Genomic DNA, 15,757 nt, shown 5'->3' on the forward strand with positions numbered 1-15,757 from the left:
AAATAAAGGAACAATTGACAGAAGTAAATAAAATTAGTCTGCAAGTGAAAGTAGTTGATAGGAAAAGGAGAATATAAGAAAACTCTGACTTGGAGGCATTTGAGCGTTCTTCCATTTTTGAGATTAGAATTATTCATTCTCATACTCCAATATCCACCCTGAATACTTTATGGGCCCCTGGATACCCAGAAAGGATAAGGCTGAAATGCTTGCCTTAACTCCTGCAACCCTCAGATTGATTGTCTTTGTCTAAGAATGATTCTGATATGAAATCTTCTACTTCATTGATTTCGTGGAGTATTATCTGTTAATTAAGAATTAGCTGTTTGGACTTCCTTGGCGGTCCAGTGGTTAAGAATCTGCCTGCCCATGTGGGGGACGCTGGTTTAGTCACTGGCCTGGGAAGATTCCACATGCAGGACAACTCGGCCTGTGTGCCGTAACTAATGAGCCTCAGCTTCAGAGCCTGCACTCAGCAAGGAAGACCTAGCACAGCCAAACATGAAAAAACAAATAAATAAATTAAGGAAAAAGAATTATCCACTAAACTATTATCATTCCACTAATTAATTCCTTCATTAGCTTCATAACTGCATAATATTTTATTATTTTAGCAGTTATTCTAAGTAACTAAAAATTTCAACATGCATTCTTGACCTAGTAATGCCCAAGATAAATACTCCCTTTACTCCTTCTTAGACATTTTAATAACTTTGTTGTTGTTTTTGCTAAGTCACATCCAGCTCTTTTGTGATCATGTGGACTGTAGTTCCCCAGTCTCCTCTGTCCATAGGATTACCTGAGCAATATTTCCAGGGGATCTTCCCGACCTAGAGATTTAACCTGCATGTCCTACATCGCAGGCAGATTCTCTACTCTCTGGGCCATAGCCTTAGGTCCTTTTAACTCCATATCCTCCTTTTAATTTAAATGCAACATTTACAGTGTAGTTCAAACTTATGCAATTTTAAACTATAGACACTAATATTATGGCTTTGTATAATCACTATTCATTTAGATTTACACCTGCATTTACCTATTTCATTGCCCTTTATCCTGAATCTTAGAGGTTCCATTTGGGATTATTTTCTAACATCTAAAGGACATTATAGTATATCCTTAGCAAAGACCTAAGGTAATGACAATTTTTCTCTACCTATCTTAAATTATCTTTATTTCACCTATGGAATATAAGTATATCTTCATATGATTCTCATATAATTATCTTTTCTCTGGGGATAGAGTTTTGTATAACAATTGTCTTTCAATACTTCCATGCTTTCTTTTTCCTTTTTATAGATTAGCTACTAATTACTTCTTTAAAAGTAAATTCTGGACTTTCCTTGTTGTCCTGTGGTTAAGACTTGACTTTACAATGCAGAGGATGTGGGTTTAATCCCTGTTCAGGAGCTAAGATCTTGTGTGCCTCGTGGGCAATAAAACCAAAACAGAAAACAGAAGCAATGTTGTGACAAACTCAATAAAGAAAAAAAAAAAGCATTAACAAATAAATATACAAATATATAAATTCTGTATTTACTACCTGCCTTTCAGCTTCCATTTATCCTTGGTTTTCAGCAATTAAACATGGTATACATAACATTGTTTTTATTTTGTTCACCCGATAGGAATTCAGAATGCTTTGGCATTATGTGGTTTGATGTCTTCTATCAGTTTTGGAATATTCACAGACATTAGCTATTCCACTGTAAGTTATGGGTAACCTGTATTTACTTTGAGGTAAGAGATCATTAGGAGACACTGCCTTAACAAATGTGTTACTTTGTATATACAGTTTAAAAAATTGTTTTTCCTGAAAGAAGAATGAGTTCACTATTGATATGTATGCATGTTCAGTCACTCAGTGGTGTCTGACTCTTTGCAACTCTTTAGACTGTAGCCCATCAGACTCTGTCCATAGAATTTTTCAGGCAAGCGTACTGGAATGGGTTGTCTTTTCTTCTGCAGGGCATCTTCCCAACCCAGGGATCAAACTTAGGTCTCCTGCGTCTCCTACATTGGCAGGTAGATTCTTTATCATTGAGCCCCGGGAAGCCCAATGATCTGTATATACAAGTTTAATTTAGACCATTTTATGTGATTGAGATGGGAGCAATGCAACTGGGAAAGATTGTCAGGAACTATTTAGAGCAGAGGACAGCCTCGGCAGGGAGGAATGCTGAAATTATGAGGTGTGTCTCCCAAGGGCATCATATGGAAATTGTCAGTATATATGCCATCAACTTATCATCATGCTATAGACTGAAGTCTTTATTAAAGGCAATAACAGAACTTGAATGCAGTAAAAAAAGAAATAATATACAGTCACATAGTAGATGAGAACTAAAATTAAAGGAGACCTATATTCTTTAAGCTTGCTGGAGTCTACTAAGTTGAAAAATATCACTTCTATTTGTCTCTTTTTTCCATATTCCAGAGAATGATTAGTATAAAATATTCATAAAACACTCTTTATAAAGAGCCAGTATAATATTTCATTCTTGAAAGTTATTTTTCTCATTTGTTCCTCTCTGAAAGATACAGCTGGGTGGGGAAAATGTAAATCTGCAGCCCTCACTATTTCTGAAGAAGCAATATTTTTACAACTTGATCTGACATGACTTCTTGTTCTGAGGTCAGCATAGCATAATGGTTCCATGTGTAATCTCTAGAGTAAACCTATTTTGGCTTAAATTATGTTTCTATTTTTTACTAGCTATACAACTTTGGAAAATTCCTCATTCTTTCTGGGTCTCTGTTTCTTTGTTAATATGACAGCCATAAAAATAGTACAGTTTTGTAGGAATTATTGGGGCCGTACATGATCTAATATGTGATACACTGAAGTAGTATTGGGAACATTAGAAGTAATCAATAAATACTAGGTATTTTTTAAGTGCTCATTGTGACTAAATGCTCTTTAGTGTATATGTGCTATGTGGCTTCCTCTCATTTATTTAGCAGGGTCTGAAATTTTAGTATATTAGCATTTGCTTCTATGTACAAATATATTTAAAATTTAAAAATCACATAACCATTTAAGCCCATATTTTGATATTTGGGTTTGATTAAGAGATCTCCAATTATTACAATATGCTGAGTTGAGCATACTTGAAAGAACACAGAATGTTAAAATGTCTCTATAATTACCTTCTGTATAAGAAAATGTAAAAAACAAAAAAAAAAAAAAAGAAAAGAAAATGTAAGAAGGATTATTGTGCCATACATTTCTAATTCTTCTTTGTTATATGTCTTGAGAAGACTGGAGCTCATTGCTTCAGGACAATTTCCTTGCTGCCAAGATCTTATTTTCAGCAGAAATAAGATATCAGTTTTCTTCAGAGAAGAACCAGTTACCTTGACAACAAAAAATGCATCCATGAGGATAACTTTGTCACCCATACTAACTCTGTGTATCATAATTTTTGTATTATTGTTTTTTTTTTTTTATTTTTAATTTTTTTAATCTTTGCAGAGCATTTTATTTATTTATTTTTTTAAAAATTTTTTTATTAGTTGGAGGCTAATTACTTCACAACATTTCAGTGGGTTTTGTCATACATTGATATGAATCAGCCATAGATTTACACGTATTCCCCATCCCGATCCCCCCTCCCACCTCCCTCTCCACCCGATTCCTCTGGGTCTTCCCAGTGCACCAGGCCCGAGCACTTGTCTCGTGCATCCCACCTGGGTGTATTATTGTTTTTAATTATCCTCCCTAACTTCAAGAGAAGCCCATGATACTTAAGAATTTTTCTGAAAAGTGAGCCATAGTTACTAACTTTGATTTTGTATTTATTAATTGCATATATGCATCTAAATTTAAGCAATCTACATTGATAACAAGATTCTCATTGCAATTCAATACTTACCTCTGTTTTGCTATATTGTGTTGCAATATCCAGCCACAGCAGTATTGTTTTCCTGTGTATTCAGAATGTCTTCTAGGCATTTAACTGGAATTTGTAAAATTTACAAATGAAAATACATTTTAAGATTTATCACTTTTAAACCTTTGAGAATGCAAATAAAATAGAAATTCAGAGAAGTTTGAATACAATTTATTCATTTATTTTTTAATGATTAGCTACAGAATAAATTAGAATTATCACTTGCAAATAATTGACATTAAATATAAAACATTTTTCTTATGACAGACATTTATGAGGTAGTGACTGATGCTTTAATCATTGCAGATTTCCACATCTTATTATTGCTATTCTAAGCAGTTAGTAAACCCAATTATGACTTAATGACCAAAGTTGCCTCTGAAGCAAATGCCTTTGACATAGCACACAAGTCAGTCACAAAGTACTGTTTATTCTATTACTATAGTGCTTCACATATCTATTTACTTTTTCACAGCACCATAACCTTTTCCCCATTCAAATTTTCATTATTTTTATGTGGAACTTTTATAATATTCTACAAACTCTCTATCACTATCCACTATTTTTCTCCAGATGCCTCTAGAATTAACACCCCCATTACACAGCTTTACTAATGTTACCCTTTCAAAGATCTTCAAGCTATCAATTATTTATATTTTAAATTTCAAGCTCATTAAAATAAACAATTTCTAATTGTGCTATTTTTCTTAACATCTATATTTCTATTTTCAAATATGAAACCTTTAACCCACATCATTTCACATGATGTATTTTGTTTTGTTTTGGAGAATCTGTCCCTCTCATTGGCTAAACTTGAGTTGAAAAAAATAGAGTGACTGGGACGCTCCTATCTTGAATTTATTTTATTTAGTCTGAATGGCTTATGGTTGCTTCTAAGATATTTTGGAGACTTCACACTAATTGTAAAGAAAATCTTTCTGCTTGACTACATTTTAAAGATCTGATCCTAGTCCAACTACAAGATCATGTAACTTGTTGGACAAAAAGTTTCAATCAGCCAAGTTCAGGCTCATATGAGGAAGACTTTGAATTCTCTTGACCATGTTACTGCAGCTTAAATCTCAAATGCATTGCTGGACTCATAACAATAAATGTACTAGAAGAGGATCAAAAAGGCAGAGTAAGAAGACATGGAATTCACCACCCCCTACACACACACCAAAAATGCAACTACCTGTGGAATAATTGTCATAGAAAATGAACTGGAAACTGGCAGAAGTACTCCTCTACAACCAAGATTGTAAGAATGACACCCATGTAATTGGGTAAGACTGGAAAAAAAGCAGAACCTGTATCCTTGGGAGGAGACTAAGAGCAAATGGGAGATTGTATAGGTGAACAGTCGCCCTGGGACGTCAGAGGGTTGTGCCACAGTCCAGGCATCCCAATCCAGGGGTCCTACATGGAGGATGTAAGCCCCTACGCTTGTTGGAGAAGATTTGGAATGGAGAGAGGGGCTGAAGAAGCTTAAACTCCACTCGTAAGGCAGATGCTGGCTTGCCTGCCAAGTGCCTTCAAACAAAGCAGAAAGAGGTCTCATGTAGCAGCTGCTGCCTCACTGTACCCCTAGATTCCTCACTCACTGCACTCCTAGATTCCTCACTCACTGCATGCTACAGCTTGATGCTAGATCTAGGGTAGCCAGGACCTAGGAAAAGGCTTGATCCGAGGACACAGAGGCAACACAGGGTCCAGGGTGTGGTCCAGGTGGGGCAGTGGTGGTCACTGTTGGTGACTCAAACAGCACCCCTAAAGCAGCCCAGACTTCTGATAGCAACACAACTGCTTGATTTTCCACAGTCACCACACCACACTCCACAGTGCCAGTCAAGCAAACACTCCAACCCCTGCCATTCCATGCCATAAACTAGCACTAGATCTGGATGACCACGGTAAGGGAAAAGGTATGACCTTAGACTGTGTCTGAGTGAAGCCATAGATGCCTACACAGTCAGCACATCAGACATTTATAAGTACACCAGCCTCATCTACTTCAGTACTCCCTGCCTTTGGGGCAAAGTCCCCAGTGTGGGGAAAAGGAAAAACACCCAAAGGAAACAGAACCAGCTGGAGCTCGACCCTCAAGACTTGCTCTAGCAACTTGGAAGCAAACTCTGCTCCAACATGGCAACTACGGTCACTGAGCAGAGAGGAAGTCCCATCTCTCACCCTAATCAGCCTCTAGCTACTCCATCACCACCACACCTCCGACCAAGGTGATGGCGGCCAGCACACCTTGAGGAAAGATGTGACTGGCATTCACATCAAATCCACTTCTCCCACCAAATGGGAGGGCACTCGGTCTACATGAGGATGCTCCCACACAACTCACTGCCTCAAGAACACAATAGGTAACAGTTTTGCCTAAACTCGTAGAGACAGAGAAAGTTAAGTAAAATGAAAAGGCAAAGGAACTACTGTCAATTGAAAGAGCAAGAGAAAATCCCTGAAAATTGAATAATGAAACAGAAGTAATCAGCCTACCAGATAATGAATTTAAAACATTACTAATAAAAACTCTAACTGAATTAGGGAAGAGAATTGATCATAGGTCGTTTTAACAAGAAACTAGAAAGTATAAAGAAGACCCAATCAAAGATAGACAATTCAATTTCTGAGATTAAAAAGCACTCTAGAAGCAATGAATAGCAGACTAAATGACTCAGAAGAATGCCTAAGTGATCTGAAATTTAAAATTCTAATCAGAATAGCAGATAGAAAGACAAACAAGCAATAAATAAAAACAACATGCAAGATCTATGGGATAATATAAAGCATGCCAACTATACATAATAGGGGTTCCAGAAGGAGAAGAGAGAGAAGGAGATCAAAAATGTATTTAAAGAGAAGGGAACCCTCCTCAACTGTTGGTAGGAATGTAAATTGGTATTGCCGCTATGGAGAACAGTATGGAGTTTCCTTAAAAAATCTAAGAATATAGCTTCCATATGACCCCTCAATCCCACTCTTGGGCATAAATCTGGAGAGAACCATAATTTGAAAGGATGTATGCACCCCTATGGGGCTTCCCTGGTGGCTCAGTTGGTAAAGAATCTGCCTGCAATGCCAGAGACCTGGATTCAATCCCTGGGTCAGGAAGATCCCCTGCAGAAGGGAATGGCTACTCACTCCAGTATTATTGCCTGGAAAATTCCATGGGCAGAGGACACTGGTGGGCTACAACCCATGGTGTGGCAAAGAGTTGGACACAACTAAGCAACATTCACTCATGCACCCCTATGTTCATTGAGGCACTATTTCAATAAGCAAGACATAGAAGCAACATAAATGTCCATCTGCAGAGGAATGAATGAAGAAGATATCATACATATATGCGGTGGAATAATACTCTGCCATAAAAAGGCACAAAATAGTTCCATTTGCAGAAATGTGGATGGACTATCATACAGAGTGAAATCAGTTGGAAAGAGAAAAACAAATACTGTAAATTAATGCATATGTGTGATATATAGAAAAACGGTACAGATGAACTTATTGGCAAAACAGAAACAAAGTCACAGACTCAGACACTAAACTTATGGTTACCCAGGGGGAAAGGGGTGGAGGAGTAGAATGAAGGTGGGAGTTAGGATTGACGTATATACACTACTATGTATAAAATAGATAACAAATGGGAACCTACTGTTTAGCACAATGTTCTGTGGTGACCTAAATGGGAAGGAAATCTAAAAATGAGTGGATATATGTGTACATGTAACCAATTTACTTTACCGTAGAACAGAAACTGACATCACAATGTAAAGCAACTATGCTCCAATAAAAAAAAAATTTTTTTAGTGTATTTGGAGAAAATATGGCTGAACATTTCCTGAACTTGAAGGAAACAGATATCCAGGTACACAAAGCACAGAGGGTCTCAAATAAGATGAAACCAAACAGACCTATACTAAGACATGTCACAATTAAAATGGTGAAATTTAAAGATAGAGGAGTCTAAAGGCAGGAAAAAACAAAGAGTCACTCACAAGGGGACACCCATGAGGCTATGAGCTAATTTCTTTGCATAATTATCCAGAAGGGAATGGGGTGATATAGTCAAAGTTCTGAATGGGAAAACCCTGCAACCTAGGATACCATATTCAGCAAGATTATCATTGAGTGAAGCAGGAGAGATAAAGACGTTTTAGACAAACAAAAACTAAAAGAATTCAGCAGCACTAAACTTACCCTAAAAGAATGTTAAAGGGTTTTCTGTAAATGGAAAAAAAAGCGTCTACAGAGAAGAGAAAATTGCAACAGAAAAGGCAAACGTATAGTAAGGATTGAATATCACTTAAGCCAGGATGTAGATTAAAAAACAGGCAACTAAAATGCTAAATATATCTATACCATAGGTACACATATTCATACGATTTTATGATTAGGCTGTTTCTTTTTTCTTATTTTGAATATATTTATTTTATACCAATACTATAATGTTAAATTATCTTTAGCTTTATAGACTGTTTGGTACTTGGAAAGACTAGATTGCTATTGTTCTTGCTAATATATTTCAATATGTATTTTGCTAATCATTTTTTTACTTCTTTGGGACTTAAACCAGCCAATCCTAAAGGAAATCAACCTTGAATATTCATTGGAAGGACTGGATGCTAAAGCTGAAGCTCCAATACTTGGCCATCTGATGTGAAGAGCTGACTCATTGGAAACTACCTTGACTCTGGGAAAGATTGAAGGCAAAAGGAGAAGAGGGCTGCAGAAGATGAGATGGTTAGACAGCATCACCAACTCAATGGACATGCTGCTGCTGCTAAGTCGCTTCAGTCGTGTCCAACTCTGTGCAACCCCATAGATGGCAGCTCACCAGTCTCCCCCGTCCCTGGGATTCTCCAGGCAAGAACACTGGAGTGGGTTGCCATTTCCTTTCTCCAATGCATGAAAGTGAAAAGTGAAAGTGAAGTCGCTCAGTCGTGTCCGACTCTTAGCGACCACATAGACCGCAGCCTACCAGGCTCCTCCAGCCTTGGGATTTTCCAGGCAAGAGTACTGGAGTGGGGAAGTGGACATGAATTTGAGCAAATTCCGGGAGACAGTGAAAGACAGGGAAGCCTAGTGTGCTGCAGGTCACAAAGAGTTGGACACGACTTAGTGACTGAACAACAACAACATAATTTATAATTAACATACTTGTCATGAAGATACAAGTATATTGGGATCACATAAATCTTAAATAAATCTAGATTGTATCATTATCTACACAATATTAGTCTTCCCACCAAGGTACACTTAATATATACTGAGCTCATTAGATGTCTTTATGTCTTTTAATATTAATATTAAAAGTATTACAATCTCTTTCACATAAGCCATATGCATTATTAGGTATATTAATTTATTTAATAAAAAATTCACCAAGTACCTCTAATGTGACAACATAGTTTTCAAAAGCAAAGGTTAAAATGTAGAGCAAATATATATGTGGGTTCTTTGTAAAGAAGCAAACAAGCTAGTGGGAGAAAGAGATCTTAATGAAATAATCATACAAATAATTACACAGGTGAGGCTGTGAAAGGTGCAACAAATGAATCACTATTAAGATATTGTAACAGAGAAATCTGGCTTATTTATAAGTGGATAGTGTTAATTGATTACTAAAGGATTAGCTACTTAGAAGAAAAGTAGAAGAAAGGCTGTTTTAGCTAATAAGCAAAACAGTCTATTCATACCCTTTGTAGCAAGAAGGATTACAGATAAAGTTATAGTTAATATCAGTCTACCCAGAGAAGTCCTGATTTATGCTTGTTGTCCCAGAGTAATTATTAGCATCACCTACTTTCATTATTAAAATGATCCTTGTTTTTATAATGCTACATGGTAATACTAACTATGAGTCATTTAGGGAACTAAAAGATACCTGTGACTGGAACCCATAGAGTGAGAAAGTATGTGATACTAGCTGGGATAGAAACCATGGACCAAGTAAGGAAGACCCTTATACACCATGTTAAAGATTTTAAAATTTATATTGAATTTAGAGTATTAATAGGCTAAGCCTCGTGAGTTTATAAAATTTATATTTTGAAGAGGTTACTTTGGAAATTTAATGGAGGAGGTCAAGGGTGAATTATAGTTAGATCTTTAGGAGGTTTATAGCCTAGACTAAGGGAGACAGAGAAAGACAAAGAATTGCTTAGATTAGATGGGTAATAATGCAACTGTAGAGAAGTGTACTTATTCACTAAATTGGAATAATCAGTGGCAGTTAAACAGTACAGATGATTCTTAGGCTTGTCTCACTAGATAAGTGCCAAGAGAGACAACAGTATTAAAGTATTTGATTCTTTCTCCATGATGCCAGTAAGGATAATGGCTGGGAAGAAAGTCTATTTAAAAATATTGTAGGCTAATTGTTTTTCAAGATATCAAAGAAGAAATGTCGTGAGAGGCTTAATATGTGGACCTGAATTTTGGATGTTAGCTCTATATGGTATATAATGAAATTCTGTTAACTTTGTTTCAAGCCTTGTTATTGAAGTGTCTTTATTATGAATTTTTTTTTCAGTAGGTTTTCTTGGTATATCTAGGTAAGAAAGCACATCATCTACATATACTTCAGTGTGTATGTTTGTATCTGTTCAGATGTGTCCAACTCCAACCCCTTGGACTGTAGCCCACCAGTCTCCTCTGTCCATGGAATTTTCCAGGCAAGTATATTGGAGTGGGTTGCCATTTCCTTCTCCGATAGTTTCAGTATTTAATTTCAAATATTTGTATCTAAAAAGGTTTTCCCACATCACTGATTTCTTTGCCCATCACATCCAAAAGAATAATAGCAATTATAAACCTGCATGCATGTCAAGAAACAACAGTTAGAACTGAACATGGAACAATAGACTGGTTCAAAATTAGGAAAGGAGTATGTCAAGGTTGTATATTGTCATCCTGCTTATTTAACTCCTATGCAGAGTACATCTTGTGAAATGCAGGGCTGGATGAATTGCAAGCTGGAATCAAGATTGCTGAGAGAAATATCAGCAACCTTAGATATGCAGATAACACCATCCTTATGGCAGAAAGTGAAGAGAAACTTGAAGGTGAAAGAGGAAAGTGAAAAATCTGGCTTAAAACAACATTAAAAAAACTAAGATCATGGCATCTGGTCTCATCACTTCATGGCATATAGACGGGGAAACAATGGAAACAGTAATAGACTTTACTTGCTTGGGCTCCAAGATCACTGTGGAAGATGACTACAGCCATAAAATTAAAAGACGCTTGCTCCTTGGAAGCATATTAAAAAGCAGAGGCATTGCTTTGCCTACAAAGGTCTGTCTAGTCAAAGCTATGGTTTTTCCAATAGTGATGTATGGATGTGAGAGTGGGGCCATAAAGAAGGCTAAGCACCAAAGAATTGATGCTTTCAAACTGTGGTGCTGGAGAAGACTCTTGAGAATCCCTTGGACTGCAAGGAGATCCAACCAGTCCATCCTAAAGGAAATCATTGAATATTCAATGCAAGGACAGGTGCTGAAGCTGAAACTCCAATACTTTGGCTGCCTGATGTGAAGAGCTGACTCACTGGAAAAGACACTGATGCTGGGAAAGACTGAAGGCAGGAGGAGAAGGGGACGACAGAGGACAAGATGGTTGGATGGCATCACTGACCAATGGATATGAATTTGAGCAGACCCTGCAAGACAGTGAAGGACAGGGAAGCCTGGTGTGCTTGTAGTCCATGGGGTTGCAAACAGTCGGACATGACTGGGCGACTAAGCATAGCACAGCATGTGCTTGCCTTATGAATTTGAGTGGGGCTCTTTGATCTTTTGCTAGCTACTAAACAGTTTGTCTAGGAGTCATGTTTTGTTATTAAAATCTTTTCAAGTTCATTCTTAAAAATTACCATCTTTGTGCATCCAAATAGATATTTATTTATCTATAAAATATAGCTATATTTATTCAATTTCTCTACATTGTCATTTATTATCATACGTGTCTTTGTTAGAAATTGTACACAAAATTTTTATGTTTATTTCTGAAAATTATATATTATACTATATTCTACTGATTTAGATCTACTTATAACTTTTGAATAAATTTATCCTTCACATGTTTTATGCTGTTGTTTTCTCTGATTTGTAAGCATAAATTACCTTACTTTCTATATTTGAAGGAATTTTCATATTTCTGGTTTGCAGATACTACCATATATGAATCTATTTTTTTAAAAGCTAATATATTTTCTAATATTAAGGCACTGAGTTCAAGCCATATATAGACTTGGTCCAATATCCTGATAAGATTTTTTTTTTTCATTTTTTGATGAATCTCTTCCCATTATTTTATTTCTTCTATTAGATTCTTTCTTTCAAATTCCTGACTTGATGTCTTTACAGTTACTTTTTAACTGCCCAAATAATAAATTCTATAAATATCTCCAAGTTTTCTTACATTTCACAGTTGCTAAGTTTAATGTCAGTAAAAATACAATAACATAAAGAACACTGCTATTATTTTTCATTTTTTTCAAAATACACAGCTATCCACTAACATCTTTGATAAGCTCACCTGGGACAAAGCTATTGTTGATAATTCAAAAACTGAATTGGTAAATACTTTTATGTAACTAAAATAACAAATGAGAAAAATAACTTTAGGAAATCCTTAGAATTAATTTCAAATGCTTCAAAATTCTATTCTAGTAACTTTTAACAAGTTAATGAAAAACTGAAAAATACTTACCCTTAGCTATCATAAATGCAGCTAGCGCAAGAGCAATTAAATAGAGCAGGGCAAATGTCACTGTAGCAATGCACCATGGAGACTCTGCCCAAAGAGAAAAAAGTAGTTCACCGTGATGATCAATGGAATCAGGATTGAGGAGTTGGGATTAGAAGGAATTTTGGCTAGGAATGTTCATCCTATTAGAATTTGAATGAACTCTAAGTCCAGGGGAGTGCTGCATCATTGGTATTCCCACTCTGCGAGGAAAACTTTAAAAATTATTTTGAATATTTGGATATAGCCAGGGAAATATGAATATTTTTACGTAGGAATGTTGAACTAACAAGTTGCTCTGCTAAGGACATTTTACGATCAAAAAGAGAACTTCAGAAATCCTACAAGGGATTTAGTTCATCACCTTCCTTTAATTAAACAATTTTTTCCCCATCTTTGTAGCAGAACTAAGAATAAAACTTCTGCATTAGCTGTTGACCTTGACAGATACTCTGTGATAGTTTTGATAAAATCTAGTTACTGGGATATACCTCCCACACCCCATTTCGTTTTTAGAAATATTGTAGCATAAAAGGAGCATTTACATTTTGCAAAGCTAAGATATCAACCCACAAAATATCTAGAAGCATTCTTTATTCTATGGCTTTGGTACATCATTTTAAGCCATGGTTGATTATTTAGAGAAAAATGATCAGTAGTTCATTGCTCATTTCCATTTGCTCTTAACACTAGACTTTGGGTCCTTATGACCAGCTTAAAAGTGTATGAGGGGTGATTTCCATTTGAAAGATTAGTCAGTATTTATTCTCATGACTTCTCATTAAAATATGAAGGCAAAAAAAAAGTCTAGAGTTTTACATTTTTTACCTTTTGTTTTCCAAATCCTAGTTAGTTTTCTCTTCTGAATATTTGAAGAATCACGAAATTTGACTTCTGTGTATGTTACACTTTCATCACAAAACTCTAGAAAGTATGTTAGAAAAATGCATGCAATAAATAATTATAATTTTGTATATACACATATGTATATATACATATATTTATAATGACATAGAATTAAAAACATGTTAGAAACATAAATTGTCCCTATGTTAGACTTATAACAAAGTTTTAAAAATTGTCTCAGGCAATTGCTTTGAGAATTGTGGAAAGCTTTTTTTATCCTTAGTTTCTTATATAAAATAAGAATAACAGTAATATTTTTCCATATATATATTGTGGAGATTAAGCTAATGTATATAAAGTCAACAGCATGGTGCTTGAAGTAATAAACATGCAATAAGTTTTATTATTATAAAAATAGTCATAGTAGTAGTTAGAATAGTAATTATAAGAATATAATGGACAACAGCATCTGAAGTAATACCAGTTGCAGAAAGAATAGAAATTTAAGAGTTAGTTTAACTATCTATAATTTAAATGTCTACAAATGCTCCTTCTTACAGTTGAATTTAATGTTAATGAAAGGAGCGTGAGAAACAAAATCATCTAATTCTTGCTAGATAAATAAATTTTCTTAGCAGTACTCTTTCAGTGCAAGCAAAGCAGAGAATTCACAGCCACCAAGTCAATAACACTTTTCCAAATAATATTTAACCTAACCCCATTGTAAATATTTACTTACCAAAGAGTGATTGTATTTTAAATTCCCTTCCATTGGAAAATCTAAAATTCATTCACAAGGACGAACGGTTTTTAACTCTTCTTCTAGAAGTAGCTAGCTATGGACTTAGTTATTTATAATATTATTTTCTCAGTAAATAAAGGGATTACTTAGCAATAGCAGCATTACCTGTATTTAGTTCATGCAATTCCTCTGGCAAATGTTGATGACCAGGACCAGGGCTGGACAGTGCTGGTGTCTTGGGTTCCATAGTTGAATTCAGATTGCTTGGATCAGATGATTAGCAGGTGGTCAGAATGAAACAGGATCAAGGAAACAGAACTCTTCATATGCAATATCAGACAGGATGTTTACTCTAAATTTAATATGTAAAGTACTTTTTACACTCAAGAAAATAAAAGGCAATGTAATTCAGACCCAATATTAACTTTGTTATTCTTCCATGTATAATGAAGCTCTTCTCTATTTCCAAAGATAAACTTTAAAATTATATTAACCATAATGATCTTTTCTCTGCCTTATTTCTCAAAAATAATAAATGAACAATGAATATGAAAACATTGTTATGTAAACAAGTGATATACTGTGTTTAAATCAAATGTAACAAATATTCATTTTTAAAAATATCTTTTTTGTGATTATAAATATTCATAATCATTGTTAAACGGTACCTTAGAGGAAATGAAAATGACACAACAACTCTGTTCCCGAAACACAACTTATTTCAACTTTTGTTGAAATAATTATTCATAACTTTTCTTAGTTATTCAAGTGACCAATAGATGTTTTGTTTAAAGAAGTAAAAGGAACAATGTAACTATCAATAAATTAAATAATGAGATAAATTATAATGTATTCCTACAATAAAACTTTCACAGTCATTAAGTATAAATGAGACAGTTCTACAAACATTGATATGAATGTTCTGTGATATATTAAGTGGAAAAAAGGTTCAAATTATTGCAAACTATATTATATTTGGTAGAAAAAATATCTGTTGTTATCCATGTGCTCACAGTTTAATAATATGTGTCTAACCTAGTAATTTAAAATTGTAATATAATAATATTTAAGCGACTAACTTGGTAAGTCTTTATGTATTTTTCCATATGTAGTTTTCCATTTTTGTGTTGCTATTTTTAATGAACATATTTTTTATCATTGAAAAGATTAAAGTATGTACATGTGAAATTTCATTCTCAGCCCAGTGTGTGTTTTGAGATATACACACCACAGTGACCACAGAGGCCCCTGTCCTTGCCTTTGATCAATAGAAATGAACTTCATAGCACAATTTGACAGGGAGACTATGAATGTTCTTGGGTCTTGCATTGTTTTGGAAGTGAGTAAAGATAATGATCCTCTATAGACATTAATGATTCAAGTACACATACTTTAAATTTGAGTAAAGACTAAAAAGAAGAAAAGAAACAATAATTTAAAAAATTATAGAAGGAAACACAAATTAAGAAAAATAAGTCCAAAAGAAAGGAGAGGGGGAAAATAAAACAAGAAAAGA

The 15,757-nt window shown here is 34.9% G+C and overlaps 1 long non-coding RNA gene across 1 annotated transcript; it reads right to left on the bottom strand.

Annotated features, from left to right (window-relative positions):
* Positions 1-988: 988 nt before the first annotated feature.
* Positions 989-14,549, bottom strand: LOC122423557. Its single transcript, XR_006264178.1, has 5 exons — positions 14,407-14,549; positions 13,482-13,577; positions 12,618-12,701; positions 3,876-3,959; positions 989-3,357 (listed from the first exon to the last, which is right to left on the bottom strand). It is a non-coding gene; the product is annotated as an uncharacterized LOC122423557 (long non-coding RNA).
* Positions 14,550-15,757: the final 1,208 nt, after the last annotated feature.

Source organism: Cervus canadensis, chromosome 21 (assembly GCF_019320065.1).
Source record: "Cervus canadensis isolate Bull #8, Minnesota chromosome 21, ASM1932006v1, whole genome shotgun sequence".
In the NCBI taxonomy this organism is placed as follows: domain Eukaryota; kingdom Metazoa; phylum Chordata; class Mammalia; order Artiodactyla; family Cervidae; genus Cervus; species Cervus canadensis.